This window comes from Myotis nattereri (assembly GCF_964212035.1).
Source record: "Myotis nattereri genome assembly, chromosome: Y".
Classification (NCBI taxonomy): domain Eukaryota; kingdom Metazoa; phylum Chordata; class Mammalia; order Chiroptera; family Vespertilionidae; genus Myotis; species Myotis nattereri.
Window position 1 is genome coordinate 19486645 of NC_138094.1, and position 21279 is coordinate 19507923.

Consider the following 21279-nt stretch of genomic DNA (forward strand, 5'->3'; position numbering starts at 1 on the left):
AGACGGAAAGTTACATAGAAGGGATCTCCCATTAGATTATCCAATGATTTCTCAACAGAAACACATCAGGACAGAAAAGAATGGACGGAAATTTACAAAGTGATGCAAAGCAAAGGACTGAATCCAAGAATACTCTATACAGCCAGGCTATCATTCAAAATTGAAGGGGAAATAAGAAGCTTCACAGACAAAAAAAGGTTAAGGGAGTTTCTCACCACCAAGCCAGCAATGCAAGAAATGATAAAGGGACTGGTGTAAAAAGAAGAAATAAAAAGCTCAGAAAGAAAACAGCCACACACACACACACACACACACACACACACACACACACACACAAAAGAAATGGCTACAAACAAGTACCTTTCAATAATAACTTTAAATGTAAATGGACTAAATGCTCCAACTAAAAGACATTGAGTGACTGAACGGATAAAAAAACATGACCCATACATCAGCTGTCTACAAGAAACCCACCTCCTTAGAAGGGACTCACACTGACTGAAAGTGAAGGGATGGAAAAATATCTTTCAGGCAAATGGAAAGGAAAACAAAGCTGGGGTACCAATACTTATATTGGACAAAATAGACCTCAAAGTGAAGGCCATACAAGAGATAGGGAAGGCCACTTCATAATACTAAAGGGATCAATACAACAAGAAGATATAACCCTGATAAACATATATGCACCCAATGCAGGAGCACCCAAATACATAAAAAAACTCCTGGAAGATATCAAAGGAGAGATCAACAACAATATAATCATGGTAGGGGACTTTAATACACCACTGACATCACTGGATAAATCCTCTAGACAAACAATCAGCAAAGATACAGCAATCCTAAATGATTCACTAGATCAGAAGGACTTAATTGACATCGTCAGAACACTTCACCCCACAGCCATCGAATATATATTCTACTCAAGGGCTCATGGGACAGATTCAAAAATAGACCACATATTGGGTCACAAAGAAAGTCTCCCCAAATCCAAGAAGATTGAAATCATACCAAGCATCTTCTCAGACCACGATGGCATACTATTAGAAATAAACTACAATAAAAACAACCCAAAATACTCAAACACTGGAAGCTGAATAGCATGTTATTAAATATTGATTGGGTTACCAATGAGATCAAAGAAGAAATGAAAAACATCCTGAAAACTAATGACAATGAAAACACAACAATCCAAAACCTATGGGACGCAATGAATGCAGTCCTGACAGGGAAGTTTATAGCTCTACAGGCCTATCTCAACAAACAAGGAAAAATTGTAGTAAATCATCTAACTCTACAACTCAAAGAAATAGAAAGAGAGCAACAAGAAAACTCCAGAGTGAGCAGAAGGAAGAAGATAATAAAGATTAGACCAGAAATACTTGACATAGACATCAAAAAGAAATATATATATATATACAGAAAATCAATGAAACAAAGAGCTGGTTCTTTGAAAGGATAAACAAGATGGATAAACCTCTAGCCAGGCTCACGAGGAAGCAAAGAGAGAGGACCCAAATAAAGAAAATCAGAAACGATAGAGGCGTAACAACAACAGACCCCCAGAAATACAAATGATTGTTAAAAAATACTATGAACAGCTGTACTCCAACAAACTAGACTACCTGGAGGAAATGAACAAATTCCTAGAAAAATACATCATTCCAAATCTCAATCAGGAAGAATCTAAAAATCTCAATAGGCCAAGAACTATGGAAGAAATTGAAGCAGTCATCAAAAAGCTTCCACCAAACAAAAGTGCAGGACCAGACGGCTTCACAGGGGAGTTTTACCAAACATTCAAGGAAAAACTAAAACCTATCCTCCTCAGACTACTAAAAAAAAATTGAAGAGGAAGGAACGCTTCCAAGCTCATTCTATGAAGCCAGCATCACCCTAATACCAAAAGCAGGTAAAGACAACACAATGAAAGAGAATTACAGGCCAATATCCCTCATGAACATAGATGACAAAATCCTCCACAAAATCCTAGCAAATCGGATCCAACAGTACATCAGAAAGATCATACACCACGACCAAGTAGGATTTATCCAAGGGATGCAAGGATGGTACAATATCCACAAGTCAATAAACATGATACATCACATAAACAAATTAAAAGAAAAAAAAAACCCACATAATCATATCAATTGATGCAGAAAAAGCATTTGAGAAAATCCAACACACATTTTTGATAAAAACTCTCAGCAAGGTGGCAGTAGAAAGATCATACCTCAACATAATAAAAGCCATTTATGACAGGCCCACAGCCAACATCATACTCAATGGACAAAAACTAAAACCATTTCCCCTAAGAACAGGAACAAGACAGGGATGCCCAATCTCACCACTCCTGCTCAACATAGTACTGGAAGTGTTAGCCATTGCAATTAGGCAAGAAGAAGAAATAAAAGGCACCTAAATTGGAAAAGAGGAAGTAAAACGGTCCTTATTTGTAGATGAGATGCTATTGTACATACAAAACCCTAGAGACTGCATCAAAAAACTACTAGACTTAATACATGAATTTGGCAATGTAGCAGGATACAAAATTAACCCAAGAAATCTAAGGCATTTCTATATACCAATAGTGAACTTTCAGAAAGAGAGATTATAAAAACAATCCCATTTACCATCGCACCAAAAAAATTAAGCTACCTAGGAATAAACTTAACTACAGAGGTAAAAGACCTCTACTCAGAAAATTAAAGGACGTTGAAAAAAGATATAGAGGAAGACATAAACAGATGGAAGAACATACCGTGTTCATGGATTGGTAGAATCAACATAATTAAAATGTCCATAATACCCAAAGCAATCTATAAATTCAACGCATTTCCCACTAAATATGAACAGCATACTTCACAGATCTAGAACGAACTCTCCAAAAATTCATCTGGAATAAAAAAAACAAAAACAAAAAACAAAACAAAACAAAAAAAAACATACAAACAAAAAAAAAAACACTCGCATACCTGCAGTAATCCTGAGAAAGAACAACGTAGGTGGGCTATCAATAGCAGATATCAAGCTGTAATAAAAAGCCACTGTTCTCAAAACTGCCTGGTACTGGCATAAGAACAGGCATATAGATCAATGGAATAGAATAGAGAGCCCAGAAACCAGCGGGAACCAATATGCTCAATTAATATTTGACAAAGGAGGCAAGAACATACAATGGAGTCAAAATAGTCTCTTCAATAAATAGTTTTGGGAAAATTGGACAGATATAGGCAAGAAAATGAAACTAGACCACCAACTTACACCATACATAAGAATAAACTCAAAATAGATAGACTTAAATGTCTGACAGGAAACCATAAAAATTGTAGAAGAATCCAAAGGCAAAAAAATCTCAGACATATGCCGAAGCAATTTCTTCACTGATACAGCTCCTAGGGCCCTTGAAACTAAAGAGAAAATGAACAAATGGGACTACATCAAAATAAAAAGCTTCTGCACAGTAAAAGAAACCCTCCACAAAACAACAAGAAAACCCACTGTGTGGAAAAACATATTTGCCAATGTCATATCTGATAAGGGCCTAAACTCCAAAATTTATAGGGAACTCATACAACTTAACAAAAGGAAGATAAACAATCCAATAAAAAAAAATGGGCAAAGGATCTAAATAGACACCTTTCCAAAGAAGACATTTAGAAAAACAAGAAACATTTGAAAACATGCTGAAAGTCACTAATCTTCTGAGAAATGCAAATCAAAACAACAATGAGGTATCATCTCACACCTGTCAGAATGGCTATCATCAACAAATCCACAAACGACAAGTGCTGCCTCATCTCTCCCTTTGGCCCTGAACACTTCCAGATCCCAGCTGTAACTGCTCAGATCCCAAGGGTGCTACCAGGCTACTGAATCCCCCATACCTGGGTCGAGTGTCCTGGGCAAGCAGGGCATCGAGTCCCTCGAGAACAGCCTGCAAGATATCCTGGTAAGGCTGCCGATGGTTCATCAGGGCCCCCAGAGGGAGGCAGGGGAAGGGCCAAGCCTGCACCATGGCCTTCAGGACTCTGCTGTGCTTCCCAGCGAAGGCTTCCATGAACAGAGGTGGGAAGAGCTCCATAGGAAGCCACTCCAGAGCAGCGATGGTCGAGCTTCATCCCTCAGCAGGCTCTGACATGGCAGTTCCAGGAGTCTGTGTGGAGCTGGGAGGCTCATCCCCATGAGGCTTCTATGAAAGAGATCCTGGGAGACAGCCGGGAGCAGGGCATCTTGTCAGGCTGAGCATGAGCAACCCTGGTCCTTCTCCCTTCAGAGGGACCAGCTGAGGGCCAAAGGCACTGCTCTGGAAACAACTGGAACACCCCCAATTTACCCCAACCCCGTTTTCTGCTTAGGGTCACAAAGCCACTCAGCCCTGCCTCTCATCTGCCACTCGCAGGACAAGAACCAGGCACCAAGGAGGGGTGAGATGACCACTGGACAACTCCCGCATCTACCCACTGGCTGGCTGGAATTCTGCTATGCAGTGAGTACTGGGAAACCAGAGAGATGATCCCACCCTTTTCAGGGAAAACGTTTCTGAGGATCACTGAAGGACTGAAAACGCCTGGAGTATGGAGCAGCCTGTGGCCCAGGACTACCTCTTGCTAAGTTCCAGGAAATAAAATAGATGGGGAAGATTAAGGAACACCCACACAATGGGTACAATTGAGGCCTTTGACACATTTTAAATGAGGAATATAAAAGCAGCACAAACGTTTTCTGAAGCATGGGGTAGCTGGAGGTGAGAAAAATAACCATTAATTCCAACATGTACATTTTACTGTGTGTCCCTTCTATGAATATTAGAATGACCACTTTATCCATGACAACAGATGGCTCACATGTCACAACTAAGGCTCCTCTCAATAAGAGACTGCAAGCCCTGGTCAGTGTTGCTCAGTGCATTGAGCATCCTTCCGTGGCCCCCAAAGGTCACTTGAGGGCTCCATTCCTAAACCCCTTGGGGAAGGGGGGGCAGGAGGCAGATGATGGATGTTTCGCACATCCATGTTTCTCTCTCTCTCTCCGCCCACTCCCTTCCTCTCTTTCTAAACATCAATTGGCTGTTATGAAAGACTTTCATTAAGACCTGTTTTCACACACACAGCCAGGCCTCTAAAAACTACAAAAAGGATTTTTCCACTTTGGCCTACAATAGGCTCCTTAGCAATACTCGACTTTCAGACACAGGGAAAACTTGCCCTGTCAACCTCTATGAAAGGCAATCATCAAAACAGAAATCAAAACGTTTTGGATTAAGGCATACCTGCATCCAGAGGCAAAGACAAAGTCTGCTCATTTGTAAGGAAGAAAGGACAAATCTCTGGGTTCTTGGCCTGCAGGTCCTTGGGGACCAGCTTAGTCTCCTGACTCACCACAGCGGCGTGGTGCAGGGAGCCCTGTGCTCATACCTGGACATTGACTCTCACACTCTAGCCTCTGTTCCCTCCTCGGCCTCCTCAGAAGCCATTATACCCCCATCTGACCACACCTTCCTTTTGAGGCCCTAGCTGAAATGGCTACTTCCACCTGAGAGCAAAACCTTAGTCCTGGATCTACAGGCATTTAACCCTGATGGGGTTTTGCACTCTCCACACCTCCAACTGAACCCAAGGTCCATTCATGAAAGAAAAAGAAAAGGAAACCAGCCTGGAAGTAGACTTGTTGGGGGTGTTGGTGCCACATCAAAATTCCCTAATGTTCCTGTTAACACACCTTTAGGGAGACAGTGTATCATCTCAAGAGAGAAAGACTTTCAATGCAACAGTATTGACTACCAAACAGTCCCTGAGACTTGAGGTTACCTACAATTGCAAATCCCGTGCCCATTCAAAGAGGAACAGAGGGACAGTTGGTCTTCCAGATTTTGAGGAGCAAGCCTTCCCCTGAGGAGGTGAGGCCAAAATCACATGTAGGGATTGATCAGGAGAAGGGAGGGGCTGCACGTTTGGAATGGGACCAAGTGAATTACCCAGGACAAGGTGAACATTGGGGAAACTCAAAGACAATGACTGCATCAACTTGAGAACTTAAAAGACTAGCGGTGAAGAAGGAAAATGGGTGGATCCCTTACACCCAAGCTGACAGGGAATATATGCAGGAGATTCTGTCACCCGCCCTCTGTGGAGGTAAAGGGCATTTCCTCATAGAAGAACCAGATCAGCTCAGGAAAATGGCTTGAGAAAATTAAATGTGAAAACATGGGTTGTGGAGAGGCCAGAGTGGGGGTGTGGCAGCTGAACCTGAGATGTGACTTATCCAATTCTGAAAGCCATTGAGGGCTGAGAGTCGTGGGATCTTTGGAATCTTGGAGGCACAAAGAAAAATTAATGTGGGCCAAAAGACCTGTGTATCCTTACCAAGGAGCTGCTACAGAGGGCATTCTCTTTAGGTCAGGCATCCTCTTCCACATCCCAACCTTTCACAGGCAGCAGCTTAGTCCAGGGGCCAGGGCCCTAAACATGACTGCCAAAATCTGTATAAATAATATTTGCTCAACCCCAGGGAACAATCCATGTAAATTTGGCTTGAAAAAGCTCCTTCTGGGCCCAGGCCTAAAATTCTCACTCAGATTGTGAGGGAAGATGTCCTCTCTCAGAATTAAGCACAGTGCACAGATACACCTTCCCCTTCAGAAGATTTGAAGCTGTACTTGGCATGTAAGGATCTGCCATAGTATGGGATATCCCTAAGCTCTACTGAGTCACACATTGGATCTTTTGAAATTGAGAGAGACACAGACAGAGAGAGAGCCAGAGAGGCAAATAGAAAGAGAGACAGAGGCAGAGAGGAGCAACTTTTCTGTAGGCTCTTCTGTACCCCCTGCATTGTGATGCCCAAACAACTTTCATATTCCAGGCAGAGGGAACACTTAACAGATTACCACAGTGGTGTTGACCAGAAAATTCCAGACTGGCTGATGAGGTTTCTGGAAGAGGTTCAAATAGTAATGAGGTCAGCAGTTGAGTCTAGATTTGGTATCATGGGCTTAAAGCCTGAGTGGTGCCACCTGGTGGCTGAGATTTTCTCTTTAACACACACATTACATGCACCAGGTGGAAAGTGGAAAATTGTAGGAGTCCAAGCTCAGGCAGCCTCTCTGAGATCCCAGTGTCCAGGAGATACAAGAAGGCAGGAGGGACCTCTTAGAATGAACTAAAAACGAAGCCTGAGTGAATATGCCTTCTTCATGAGCAAGAAACACTCCTCTATCCACCCCTCCATGTGGAGCCTGCTTTCCCAGGGCATGTGCTATGGCACTGGGGGCAAGAGAACTTCCTGCCGAGTATTGGACAGTCCTGGCCAACTCCCAGCACCCACACATGAATATGGGGGATGTTTTAACCACATCCTGGTCACCTGCCACCTGCTCTCATCATGGCCCTCACTTATGTACAGGACACAGTAGCCTCTGAGCCCATGAGTAGGGCCGTCCTGTGCAACCTCCTTCTCCAGTCATAAAATTCCTACTGCGATCCCAGGTCATCTGCCCTTGTGACTGTTTTTTGAAGGAAGGGGTTCCTTAGAATGTGCTCCAAGTCTGGGACCCTCTTTATGCATCCCTGGAATGTCAGTCAGCCAATCAGGAACCTGATGCTGGGGACACCTACTGACAACAGAAATCAGGAGTTCTACCCCAATTCTTCTGAGATGTTTTGGAGAACATGACAAGCTCCAGTGTACAGAAGGAAAATTAACATCCCAGCTGCCTTTCTGGATCCAAAGAAGCACCAAAGAGGCAGGAGGATGCCCTTCCTGGGTTCCACAGCAAGCTCTGAGTCTTTGGGCCTTCAGAGGCCCTGGGGACCAGTCCCTGTGCATGGGCTTTCCCATCGTCCGCTCTCTTAACCCAGCCTTTGAGCAGACAGCCTTCCACCTGGCTTCTTTCTCTCTGCAGTCAGACGTCTTCCTACCCTAACGTATTTTGTCCTCTGTGCCTTTTTCAAACTCACAAGTCTCTGCTGGCACTACCTGCCCTGCCTGTGGCCAACAATACCTGGTTTCACTTCAGACCCAATGACATCTAGACCTAAACAAGGGATTTCCCCTCTTTCTTGATCCCCATGGAGAACATGCCTCACATCCAGGACATGCCTGAGTCTAGCCATTGAATGCCAAGGACGCTGTAGGAGGGCTGGCAGGAGGCACTGAAACAGAGTGGACATGTTCTCAGGGATATCCCCACGTCAGCTGATCCTCACCCGCCAAAGACATACTCCTCTCCTCTCACTCTTCAATCCTTGATTTACTCAAGAACAGTCACTGAGTGCCTAAGGTGCATTCACTGCTATTCCGGGTGACCTGCAGGGACACTTCATGAGAATGTCACGGTCTTCCTCAGAGTATCTCTGAGGCACGAACCCTCACTTGACTGAGTAGACAAACATAAAACCAAAACAACTGGGCTGGAAAATGAGTAAATCACAGGCTGGTCTTGCTTTGCACTGTAGAGCACGCCACACAGAATGGTACCTCCAGCTAATACCTGCCCAGCAATCCTAATAACCACAGGAAAATTTGTTATTTCTCAATGGCCATTGCAAATTTTTATCACAACATTAAAAACTCTGTTAGAAATATACCATACATGCAAATGAGTAATGTAGTAAAATCACTATTTAGCACCCTGTGATTTTAAATGTTTGAGAATTAAAAACTGACATGCGCCTTTGCAAACTATTTCAAGAGTAGTTTAAACATGGCTTGCGGGTCTTCTGCTCATACAACTTTCCACACACAGTGAGAGTCTTTTCCATGCCCTGGTCAACTGTCACATTGCTTTCTAGGTTTGGATAAGCTTCCAAGGTCCCATCCTTCCTGCTGCCTACGTGGGCACCTGTGTCTGGAAGAGTTCCTTTAGTGTGAAGCTCTTTGGCCTCATGGCTTGCCCTGGGACCTCTCTATCATTTTTTTGGTCACAACCATGTTGCTCATTTACACTTCTCTACTTATCTGGGAGCTGGCTATTGTGAACCTGAAGCTGGGTTCTGAGTCACGATGATGAGTAAAAGTAATTCCTCATGTTTGGCAGAATTTAAGAAATTATGGAAGCATTTCACTTTCCAAGTTTCATTACTTCTCTAAGCAAGAGACCTTACTTCTCTAAGCAAGGAAGTCAATTGACTTCCTCCTCCATGTGCGTTAACTGAGGCCTGAATCAGTCGCCTGCACTCGTATCTCTGAGTGAGTCATGGGACGGACATATAAGAACAAGGCCCTGGTTCCTGATGTAAGGCTCCCATGGCCATCACCAGGGCCAGCCTGATGGGAATGTACCTAGAGAAGTCACCGGAGAATGGGAACATGTCACTCTATGTGTGGCAGCCATGGACATGATCAGGGTCATCGGCAGAGAGCAGGAGTACCCATTTAGGTGACAATCACCCGCCACAATCCAGGTGCTCGTCAGGTCCGTGCTCAGCCATGGTGTAGGGACCCAGTCAGGTCTTCAGGAGGATGGGGGAGGTGATGGTGTGATATTCCCAGGGAAAACTATGAATGATCTGCAAGTATGTAAATTTACGGATGAGGTGCCACCCACAAGATCTGGGTAGCAGTTATGCATGGAGGCCCCTCCCATAGCTGAGGTAGAGGAAAAGAAGGGGGTGGGGAACCCAGCTCAGCGCTGGGGCCACAGGTGGCATAGGTCCAGGGTGTCTCCCTCTTGGCCTGAGCTGGGCTATGCCCGTCCACCTCATCCTCTGCACAGGTGGATAATACTAAGGAGGGCACCTTCCGGCAGCCCAGGGCTGACAATTCTCCGAGCCCAAACTACTCTGGAGTCATGGCCTTGATCTCTCCTCTCAGGGTCCTCGGACCAGTATGTCCTTAAATAGCCACTCTCAATGTGGCTGAGACACTAGTAACACGAGGGGTCACCACCAGGTGACATCAGTACCTGCAGCATCTGTGTGAGGCCTGATACTCCCAATGCATGAGGGCGAGGTCTCTCCATCCCCAATCTCTAACTCCCAGGCATTCCTGACCGCCTTGGGATGTAGCCAGGGGACAGGGTGTGCACTACTCTTACTTTGTTTCAAGATCCATCCCTTACCTTCAGTGGTGCAAGCTCAGGGGAAGAGACCAAAACTTACCTGACACCAAAAACCAGTTAAGTAAGTCTGTGGGCTCTCATGCCAGCCCTGCTCCAAGCAGAGCTGCTGAACACGGGGTCCCTAACACACTACAGCTTCTTGTCTTGCGCTCACTCTCTTTTACCCCATGGAAAGGCAGGAGAACAAATGATTTTGGGGGGACATGGCCTGAGAATACAATGGCTGCTCCTGTTTCTGCTCCCCCAGGAGGGGCCTGAGGATGCAGATCCCACCTCTTTACCTAATGATGAGAATGGAAGAGGTGCAGGGCTTCTATACAAACCCAAGGAGGCTCCGGTAACCAGCACACCTGAAGATGTCTTCCATCCATGCCGGTTCAGCTCAGAATGGCCTCACACACTCCAATACCTGGTTGCCCTGGTGGCCCATGGTCTCAGTCACCTGTGTCAACCTAGGTCAGAGTAAGAACCAAATGGTCCCCAAATAAGGAAACACCATGTTAACGCATGTACGTAGGAAGCCATGGGCTCCTGGGAAAATCTTTTAGAACACCGTGGAGGAATCTGAAAACTGGAGATGTGCCCTAGCTGGTTGGGCACACTAGTATCCAACCAGGGGCTGAACAACCCAGCAGAAGATAGTCGGACTTCCTCCTTTTCATCTGCAGACCTCTGGTCACTGCATTGCACCAATCCAACACTCAATTCCCCTGAGCCTGCTGCTCGGCACAACATTCTGGCATCCAGTCCGCACAGTAGCGTCGCTCCAGCACAGGGACCTCCTGAGCCCACTGCCCCAGTAGACGATACTTGGGCACCTTTGTCAGCAGGCATTGGGAATCCAATTCCAACTATGTTTGCTCATCCCCCAAAGTAGAAAATGGGACTTTTCCCTACATGGGCCAGAGGCACAACACAATCACTCTGATCCAGTTTGTGGGTCCCACAAGCACACACCCCTCACAGACAGCTCCTGGGCCCTTCTGTGTGCTATCACTGGGCATGTGCCTTTCCAACCAAGGGTGCATGGCTCCCTCAGTAGGATCCACGGCACTTCGCCACATCCGCCCCGGGTTTCCTACCTCAGGACACTCTGCTGCTGGATCCTAAACTCCTTCGTGATTCAGAGAGTGAAATAACTTTGTCCAGAATCCCACTGCCTCAACCACAAACTACGAGATACCCTCCTCGGCACACTCATGGACACTGGGCCCACATAGTGAGTTTCAGAGTAATGCTAATCCAGCGACCATCACACCACACCAGCTAAAGTCACAGTTCCTGAGCCGCAGGCCCCATGACTCCTTAATCACAGGCATTGGCCTTTGGGAACAAACAGTGAGCACATACCAGTGAGACCTCAGAACACCTTTTCCACAAGAGCCGGAACAATAATCACATCCAAAACACCTTGCAAAACAATGCTGGGGGTCAGTCACATTGCTAACCCGTGATAACACTTCATCCACAAATAAGACACTAACAATCCACACGAACTACCTCAAGAGGACACAAATAGCTCAAGTAGGGAGCTCCTCTAGATTACCTATCCCAGAAGACCTGAGAGATCACACCATTAGAAACACCCCCAAAAGAACCTGCGTAGCAAAGCAGTTGAACCTAGCACACAGATACAATACAAATGTTATAACAAAACATAGGGAGACAAAAAGGCAATCCCCAAAGGAATGAAAAAAGTGTAATCAACAGAAAAGGAGTTAAATGAAATAGAAGCAGCTAACATGTCAGATAAAGAAAGTTTAAAATACCAGAGGAGAGCCTATGGGAGCTTTGGGACCACACCCAACAAAACAACATCCGCATCATAGGGATTCCAGAAGGAGAAGAAGTGAAGCACAGAATAGAAAACATGTTGGAAGAGATAATGACAGAAAACTTCCCTGATATTGGCCAGAAAAAACTATGCCAGGGCAAGAACCACACAGAGACCCAAACAAGATGAACCCAAAAAGACCAACACCAACCCCCATCATAATTAAACATCAATACCAAAGTAAGAATCATAAAGGCTGTCAGAGAGACACAGAAAGTTACCTACAAGGGATCTCCCTTTAGATTATCAACTGATTTCTCAACAGAAACACACCAGGCCAGAATGGGATGGAATAAAATATACAATGTGATGTGAAACAAGCAATCTACCATTCAAAATTGAAGATGGAATCTGGAGATTCACAGACAAAAAAGGGCTAAGAGAGTTTATTAACACCAAGCCAGCAATGTAAGAAATGCTAAAAGGACTGCTGTAAAAAGAAGAAACAGAAAGGCAAGATGAAACAAAAATATAAGAATAAAATGATGACAAACAAGTACATATAAATAACAACATTAAATGTAAATGGATTAAATGTAAATGGATTAAATGCTCTAATCAAAGACACAAGGTAGGTGAATGGATAAGAAAACATGACCCATATATTTGCAGTTTGTAAGAGACCCACCTCAGAGCAAAGGATTCACACAGACTGATAGTGAAGGTATAGAAAATAAAAGTGTTTCAGGTACATGGAAATGAGAAAAAAGCTGGGATGGCTATACTTATATCTGACAAAGTAGAACTCAAAGTGAAGGCCATAACAAGAGATAAGGAAGGCCACTGCATAATACTAAAGGGGGCAATTCAACAAGAAGATATAACTCTGGTAAATATATATGCACCCAATACAGGAGCACCCAAATACATAAAATACACACTTATGGAAGGTATTAAGGGATAGATAGCAATATAGTCATAGTCGGTTACTTTTATCCCCCATTTACACCACTGGATAAAGCCTCTAAACAAAAAAACCCCAAAGAAACTGCAATCCTAAATGACTCTCAGTTCAGATGGACTTGACATCTTCAAAATATTTCATCCCAAAGGTACTGGATATACATTCTTCTCCAGTGCACAGGAGACATTTTCAAAGACAGACTACACATTAGGACACAGGCAACGTCTCTTCACATTCATGAGCATAGAAATCATAATAAGAATCTTCTCAGGTCAAAATGGCATAAAACTAGAAATACACTGCAATAAAAACAATGAAAAAATCAAACACTTGGAGGCTAAATAGCATGCTATTAAACAATGGTTGGGTTACCAAAGAGATCAAAGAAGAAATGAAAAGCATCCTGGAAACAAATGACAATGAAAACACACAATCCGAAATCTATGGGACACAATGAAAGCAGTCCTGAGAGGGAAGTTCATAGCTCTACCTCCAAAAAAGAGAAAAAAAATGGTAATGAACTATCTAACCTTGCAACTTAATCAATTAGAAAGAGAGCAACTAGAAATGCCCAAAGTCCTCAGAAAGAAGAAGATAATAAAGATCAGAGCAGAAATGAACAACAAAGAGACCAAAAAATACAAAATATCAATGAAACCAAGAGCTGGTTCTTTGAAAGGATACACAATAATCATGAACCGCTACCCAGACTCACCAAGAAACAAAGAGAGATGACCCAAATAAACAAAATTATAAATGAAAGAGTTGAAGTAACAAATGACCCCAAGATATACAAAGGATTGTAAAAAATTACAACAAACAACTCTACTCCAACAAACTGGGCAACCTGCGTAGCTGGACATTTGTAAACAAGGATCTGAAGTCCTGCCAAGAAGAAGTGAATATTTTATTAGGAGCACAGCGAGAATTGCAAGCGAGCCATGCTGGGTCAACATTGCACACAATCTTGAGTTCCAAGAACATTTACCTCCCTGAGAAAGGCTCAGATTAAATAGTAGTAGGTGTAGAACAGAAAGGGAGGGCACAGCTGCATGTTGTCCTCAATATGCTATTGTAATAATATAGAACAAAATAAGATTTAATTGATTAACTGCTGATGCACTGACCTTGTACCAAACCCCAATAAAAATAGTGGTGAGAATGCAAAGTTTGCTCCACGACTGAGCGAGCTGTAGCCCTCTGTCAGGCATCAATCATCCTTTGTGCTCCCCTTACCTCTGCGTCTTTTGTTCATTAACCATCCCTCAACACTGGGCGTCCAAACAGGGACCATAAGGTGAGTATGGGAAATGCACAGGACTGAAAGGGAAGACATCTGCAATGGTTTATGCAAAACGTTCAGCAAGCCAGGCAGCGCAATGGGGAACTCCCCAATGGCAGAGTTTCAATATATGACTGTGCTGCGATCAGTGCTTTAAAGCACTGGGGTTAGTCTGTCTCAAGACACTTTTAGGAAATTAGCTAGAGAAATAAAAAGGCATTGTTATTGGTTTGAGCCAACAGGAAGAAATCAGTTAAATCTAAAGGTTTGGAAACAGATTGTTCATGCGCTACGTCACGCTCATCAGAATGGAGATCCTATAGGACAGGAAGTTTGGTCCTTGTGTACTTTTATTACTATGGCTCTTAAATCTTTGCAGTCAAAATCAGATGATAAGGCCACTCCAGTTAAAGGTACCAGCTCTCGTTCTCACTGTGCTTGTGAACTGATAAAGACATGGCTAATAGACCATTATCTTCTTTGCCTCATGAAAATAATACGGACCAAAAAAGGAAAGATTTTGAACGAAAGTTGAAGGGATATGCAGATATAGAAGAGACTGATAAAGAGGGCATCCAGGATTTGTCAGAAAGTGAAACTAGTAGCACTGATTCTAGTGCTAGCGAACAGAAGATATTAAAAAAGAGAAGCAAGACAAGGGATGACGAACAAGAGTTATTAAAGATTTGCTGATTCATATAAAGGCTTTAATATGTGGTATCCCACCGCCTCATGTTAAACCCACTAATAACTTACAGGAATTGATCAAAAATGCTTTTCCAGTTCAACAGCCACTGTCAGAGGAGCCCGGAGTAACTCCCAGGGCTCCTCCTCCAGACTCAGCACATTATTCCACAGGGGCACATAGGCAGTTCCAGCTGCCATTACCTATTGAAATATACAAAATATTATTCTCTTTAGAACCTGGAGATGAGATTGTTCCTCCCATATTGAGAAGAGATGATGATTTCCTTGCATTTCCGATACAGTGGTAGCAAATGCCAAAGGATCTGCAACAATATCCCCAATATCCAAATGGTTATGATAATGTGGCTCATTGTCCTCATGAGTTTAAATTGCTCAAAATTTTAAAAAAGGCAATTAACTCTTATGGCATGCATTCTCCATTTGTGATGGGATTACTTACTAATTATGCCTCAGAATTGTTGCTAATTCCCTAGATTGGGAAGCTTTGACCAAAACGGTACTGGATCCAGGAATATATTTTCAATTTAAAACATGGTGGAGAGGGGAAGCAGGTGTTATGTCTAGAGAAAATACATCGAAACAGCCTCCAGGACCAACATTTCAGGAATTAACTGGGACTGGACAGGATGGGCGATTGCAAGCACAGGCCCTTTTTTCAGATTTGCATATCACTCAGATTAAATTATTTTGTTTAAGAGCTTGGCAGAGAGTGGATACACCTGGAAAGGCATCTCCCGATTTTACTAAAATTACTCAACAAGCGGGGGAGCCTTACACTGACTTTTTGTCAAGATTAACAACAGCTATTAAAAAGGCTCTCTCTCGGGAAAAGTCACGAAGATTATTTCTTCACTATTTCTTCACAACCTCAAGACTATGAGAAATTTGCATTTACTGCCCTGGCTTTAAATCAGGCTCACCCCACTCAATGGTATCAATAGAACATCTTACCACAAGAAATGTTCAATGGTCCCACTGTATGTAAGGCATATGTGCATCAAACTTTAAAAATAATCAAAAAAAGATTTCTTAATACTCTAATTTATCATTACAAAAATGATATTTTAATAGCTTCTGAAATACAATCACAATTACAGGAGATTTACCAATACCTCCTTGAAAAATTCTAAGACTATAGAATGGAAGTAGCCCCAGAAAAGAAACAATGGCAGGAGCCATGGAAATATCTGGGGCAAAAATTAACAGATGTCTCCATTATTCCACAGAAGGTTCAAATTAGAAGAGACAGTTTAAAGACTCTAAACGATTTTCAAAAGTTATTAGGAGACATTAATTAGTTGAGACCCAGCCTTGATATACCTACTTATCAATTCACTAATTTATTTCAAATCCTGAAGGGGCCATCTGAATTAAATAGCCCACGTGCTTTAATCCCTGCTGCAGAAAAATAATTAACTTGGATAGAACAGCATATTCCACAAACACAATTAAATAGAATTCTTTCCACAGACAATTTTAAATTATAACTTTTCCACACTGAGCATTCTCCTACAGGATTATTTGTTCAAGATAGTAATGTTATTGAATAGATTTTCTTGCCTCATAAATCACAGCAAAAAAAACCCAGACTTATATTCAAACAATTTGCCAAATTATTTACAAGGGAAGATTAAGATAAAGACCATTATGTGCTTTAGATCTAGAAGAAATTGTAGTACCTTTTACTGTCAAAAAATTCAAAAATTGTTTCGAATATGTGACAATTAGCAAACTGCTTGTGCTCATTTTTTAGAGAAAATACATAATCATTATCCTACAAATAAAAGGTTACAATTTCTTAAGAAAACTCAATGAATATGGTCTCTTCATATTATAGCTAATGAACCAATTCAAGGCCCTATTTTTTATAGCAATGCTAACAAGCTAGGAATAGCTGATTTTCATTTTCAACAGCTAACAAAAGTAATGCAGTCTCCATACACTTCAGTACAAGGGGCAGAACTATTTGCCATTGTTTTATTACTACAACATTTTCCTCAAGCTGTAAATATTGTCACTGATTCTCAATATGCAGTAATTACTCACTAAAAGCTTTTGCAGTAATGGAAATACCTCAAAATATTGAGACTGATAATGGTTCTGCATATCTATCTACAAAATGTCAAACATTTTTTCAATTTCATCATATCACTCACATCACTGGCATCCCTTGTAACATTACAGGACAAGCTATTATTGAAAGACAAATTCACACCTTAAAGGAAATGCACAAAGAACAAAAAGGGGGAAAATCCCGTAAATGAAGACTATTAACTGCTCTATTTATTTATTTTTTAAATCAAGATGACACTGACAGCACTGTTGCTCAGTGACATTTGGTAAAGGAGGTTTCACAAGAATTGAATCAACCTGTGTTTTATCATAATGAGTCCTCTCAGTCATGGGATCCTGCATGGGTCTTACGATGGGGGCGAGGGGATGCTTATATTTCCACAGGTAAAGAAAAGTTCTGGGTTCCTGAGAGGCGTCTTGAGCAGAGACATGGGAACCAAAAGGAAGTTCTACTTAAGTGACCTGACAAAGGATTCTCAGAGACGACGCTGACAGGGCCTCCTTCGCAAAGCTCTATGGTCAACTCAACATTCATCTGTACCAACCTGGGGTCAGGTGAAGAAGCGTACCCAAGAGGGAGAACAACTGGTTTGGCATCATGGAAAAGAAGTGACACCATTGACTTTGTTTCTTGCTATGCTTGCACTAATAACCACTCAGGAAAATGGTGAGAATCATACATACTGGGCTTACATTCCTAATCCCCCACTGAATAGAGGTGTTTCTTGGTTGGATTCAAAGGTTCGAATTTATGTTAATGACTCAAATTGGTTACCCGGAACTTATAATGATCGAGGTCCATTAAAACCAGAAGAGGAAGGTAGAGTCATAGAAAATTATACCACTGGAACGCAGGGAGTGCCAATATGCTTAGGTCAAGGAGACCATTGTTTAACAATACAGGTACAAGCCCTGCTGAACATTTTGAAAACACTACTACTGAAACAAAAAACAGGCGTTTGATTCTTCTGAGTGCCCATGGGTTTAAAAATGTTAGTTGGAATAACAATAGTACACATCCATTACTTCCACCATGTCATGTTCCTACGTTTATGCACTTGTCTAATTGGGTCCATTGGGAATCCTGTCGAGGAGAGACAGTTTGGGTTTTATCTAATACTTCCTATGGAAGCGTCATTGATTGGAGCCCTTCAGGTTCTGCCAGTTCCAAAGCCAAAGGAGCTGATCTACGATGGCAAGAGGAGAGAACATGTCCATGTCCATGCAAGCAAACGAGAGCCTCCTATGGCATGATGGAAGATTAGCCCCCCAACAACTCATCAAGAAGGACATCCTGTTCAATCTGCCTTATAAAAATTGGGGTCTGCCTTACACTCTTTGAAAGCATAGATTTGCATAAAATAAGCAAATCTATAAAAATAACTCTGGGAATTACACCTTACAATGTAATGCTAACAAAACCGCCTTTGTACAAGCCTGTCTTAGATTACCATTTTTATTAATGATAGAAGATCAAATTGTAAGTCTGCAAAGACAAATGCATATGAAATATAACTAGAATTATTCATCAATTTGCATTACTCCTGTACCTTAGAATGAAAGTTTGTTTCCATGAAAAAAGGTTACAAAACATTTCTTCAATCATAAAAGTTTAACAAAAGAAATTCTACATTTACAATCTCATATACAAAAAATATTTCCAAAGAAATTGCTTAAATTAACTGGGAAAAATATGTTAAAAATATGGTTAAGGGATTGCAACAATTAAATCCTATACCCCATTTACAAGCCACTTTAGGAGCTTCTGCTGGAATACTAAAATTAATACTCCATCTCTGTATCATTTTATATTTAGTCTTCCAAGGACTCGGGAAAATCAAGCAACTAATTAAGAGAAAAACAGCTGTGTTGTCTCTGAAGCTCCATCAAATGAAGCAAGAAGAAAAGGGGGATTTGTAGCTGGACATTAGTAAATGAGGATCTGAAATCCGGCCAAGATGAAGTGAATGTACTATCAGGAGCACAGCGTGACTTGCAAGCGAGTCGCACTGGGTCAACGTTGCACAAAATCTTGAGTTCCAGGAACATTTGCCTCCATGAGAAAGGCTAGGATTAAATAGTCATGGGTGTAGAACAGAAAGGGAGGGCACAGCTGCATGTTGTCCTCAATAAGCTTTTATAATAATATAGAACAAAACAAGATTTAATTGATTAACTGCTGATGCACTGATCTTGTACCAAACCCCAATAAAAACAATGGTGAGAGGGCATAGTTTGCTACATGCCTGAGCGAGCTGTAGCCCTCTGTCTGGCATCAATTATCCTGTGTGCTCATCTTACCTCTGTGTCTTTGGTTCATTAAACATCCCTCATCAATCTGGACAAAATAGACATATTCCTAGAAAAATACAAGCTTCCAATACAAAATCAGGAAAAAGCAAACAACATGAACAAGCCAAAAACTAGTGATAAAATTGAAACAGTAATCAAAAAGCTTCCAGAAAACAAAAGCCCTGGACCAGATGGCTTCACAGGGGAGTTTCACAAAACATTCAAATAAGAAATAAAACCAATTCTTCTCACACTCTTTCAAAAATTTCAGGAGGAAGGCATGCTTCCAACCTCTTTTTATGAAGCCAGCATTACCATAATCTGAAAACCAGAAAAAGACACCACAAAGAAAGAGACAAGCCAATATTCCAGTTGAACAGTGATGTTGCAATCCTCAACTAAATTCTAGCAAACTACATCCAGCATTACATTTGAAAGATCACACGCCATGAACAAGTGGGATTTATCCCAGGATGCAAGGCTGGTACAATATCCACAAATCAATAAGCATGATACATCACATAAACAAATTGAGAGACAAAAACCACATAACCATATCAATTGGTGCAGAAAAGGCATTTGACCAAGTGCAACAGCCTTTCCTGATAACACTCAGCAAAGTGGGAATAGAAGGATCATCCCTCCCCATATAAAAGCCTTATATGAAAAACCTACAGGCAACATCATACTCAATGGTCAAAAACTAAAGCCATTTCCCTCAAGAAGAGGAACAAGACAAGGATGCTTGCTTTCAACACTTCTGTTCAAAATGGTACTGGAACTGCTAGCCACGGTGATCACACAAGTAAAAGAAATAAATGCCTCCCAAATTGGAAAGTAAGAAGTAAATTGTCATGATTTGCAGATGGCATGATACTGTACATAGAAAACCCCAGACTCTTTCAAAAAATTAGTAAACTTAGTAAGTGAATTCCGCAATGTAGCAGACTACAAAATTAATGCCAAGAATTCTATGGCATTTTATACACCCATAGTGAACTTACAGAAAGAGAGTTTGAAAAAAAATCCTATTTATCATCCCACCAAAAAAATTAAGATACCTAGGAATAACCTTAGCTACGAAGCTAATAGACCTCTACTCAGAAAACTGCAAGACTTTGAAAAAGAAACAGAGAAAGACAAAACTGATGAAAGAACATGCCATGTTAATGGCTTGGTAGTATCAACATCATGAAAATGGCTATACTACCCAAAGCGAACTATAGATTCAATACACTCCGCATTAAAATACCAACAGGATATTTCACAGACCTAGAATGAACTTTCCAAAAATCCATCTGTAAGAAAAAAAGACCCTGAACCCGAACAGGTTTGGCTCAGTGGATAGAGTGTCGGCCTCCAGACTGAAAGGTGCCAGGTTCAATTCTGATCAAGGGCATGTACATTGGTTGGGGGCACATCCCCAGTAGAGGGTGTGCAGGAGGCAGCTGATCCATGTTTCTGTCTCATCAATGTTTCTAACTCTCTATCCCTCTCCTTTGCTCTCTGTAATAAATCAATAAAATATATTTAAAAAACTAACAAACCCCAAATAGCTGCAGTGATCCTGAGAAAGAAGACAAAGTAGGAGGTATCTCAGTACCAGATATCAAGCTTTTTTACAAAGCTGCTGTTCTCAAAACTGCCTGACACTGACTCAAGAATAGACATATAGGCCAATGGAATTGAATAGAGAACCCAGAAACCAATCCAAACCACTAAGCTCAATTAATATCGACAAAGGAGGCTAAAACATACAATAAAGACAAAACAGTCTCTTCAAAAAATGGTGCTGGGAAATTTGGTCAGATACATGTAGAAAATGAAACTAGGCCACCAGCTTAAACCATACACAAAAAATAAACTCAAAATGGATAAAGGACTTAACATAAGACGGGAAACTGAAAATATTAGAGGAAGCCACAGGCAGCAGAGTCTCAGATATATGCTGAAGCAATGTTTTCACTGACCCAGCTCCTGGGGCAATGGTAAATAAAGTTAAAATAAACAAATGGAACAACATCAAAATAAAATGCTACTTCATAGGAAAAAAAAAAGAAACCATCAACAAAACAACAACAAAGCCCACTGCATGGGAGAATATATTTACAAATGTTCTCACTGATAAG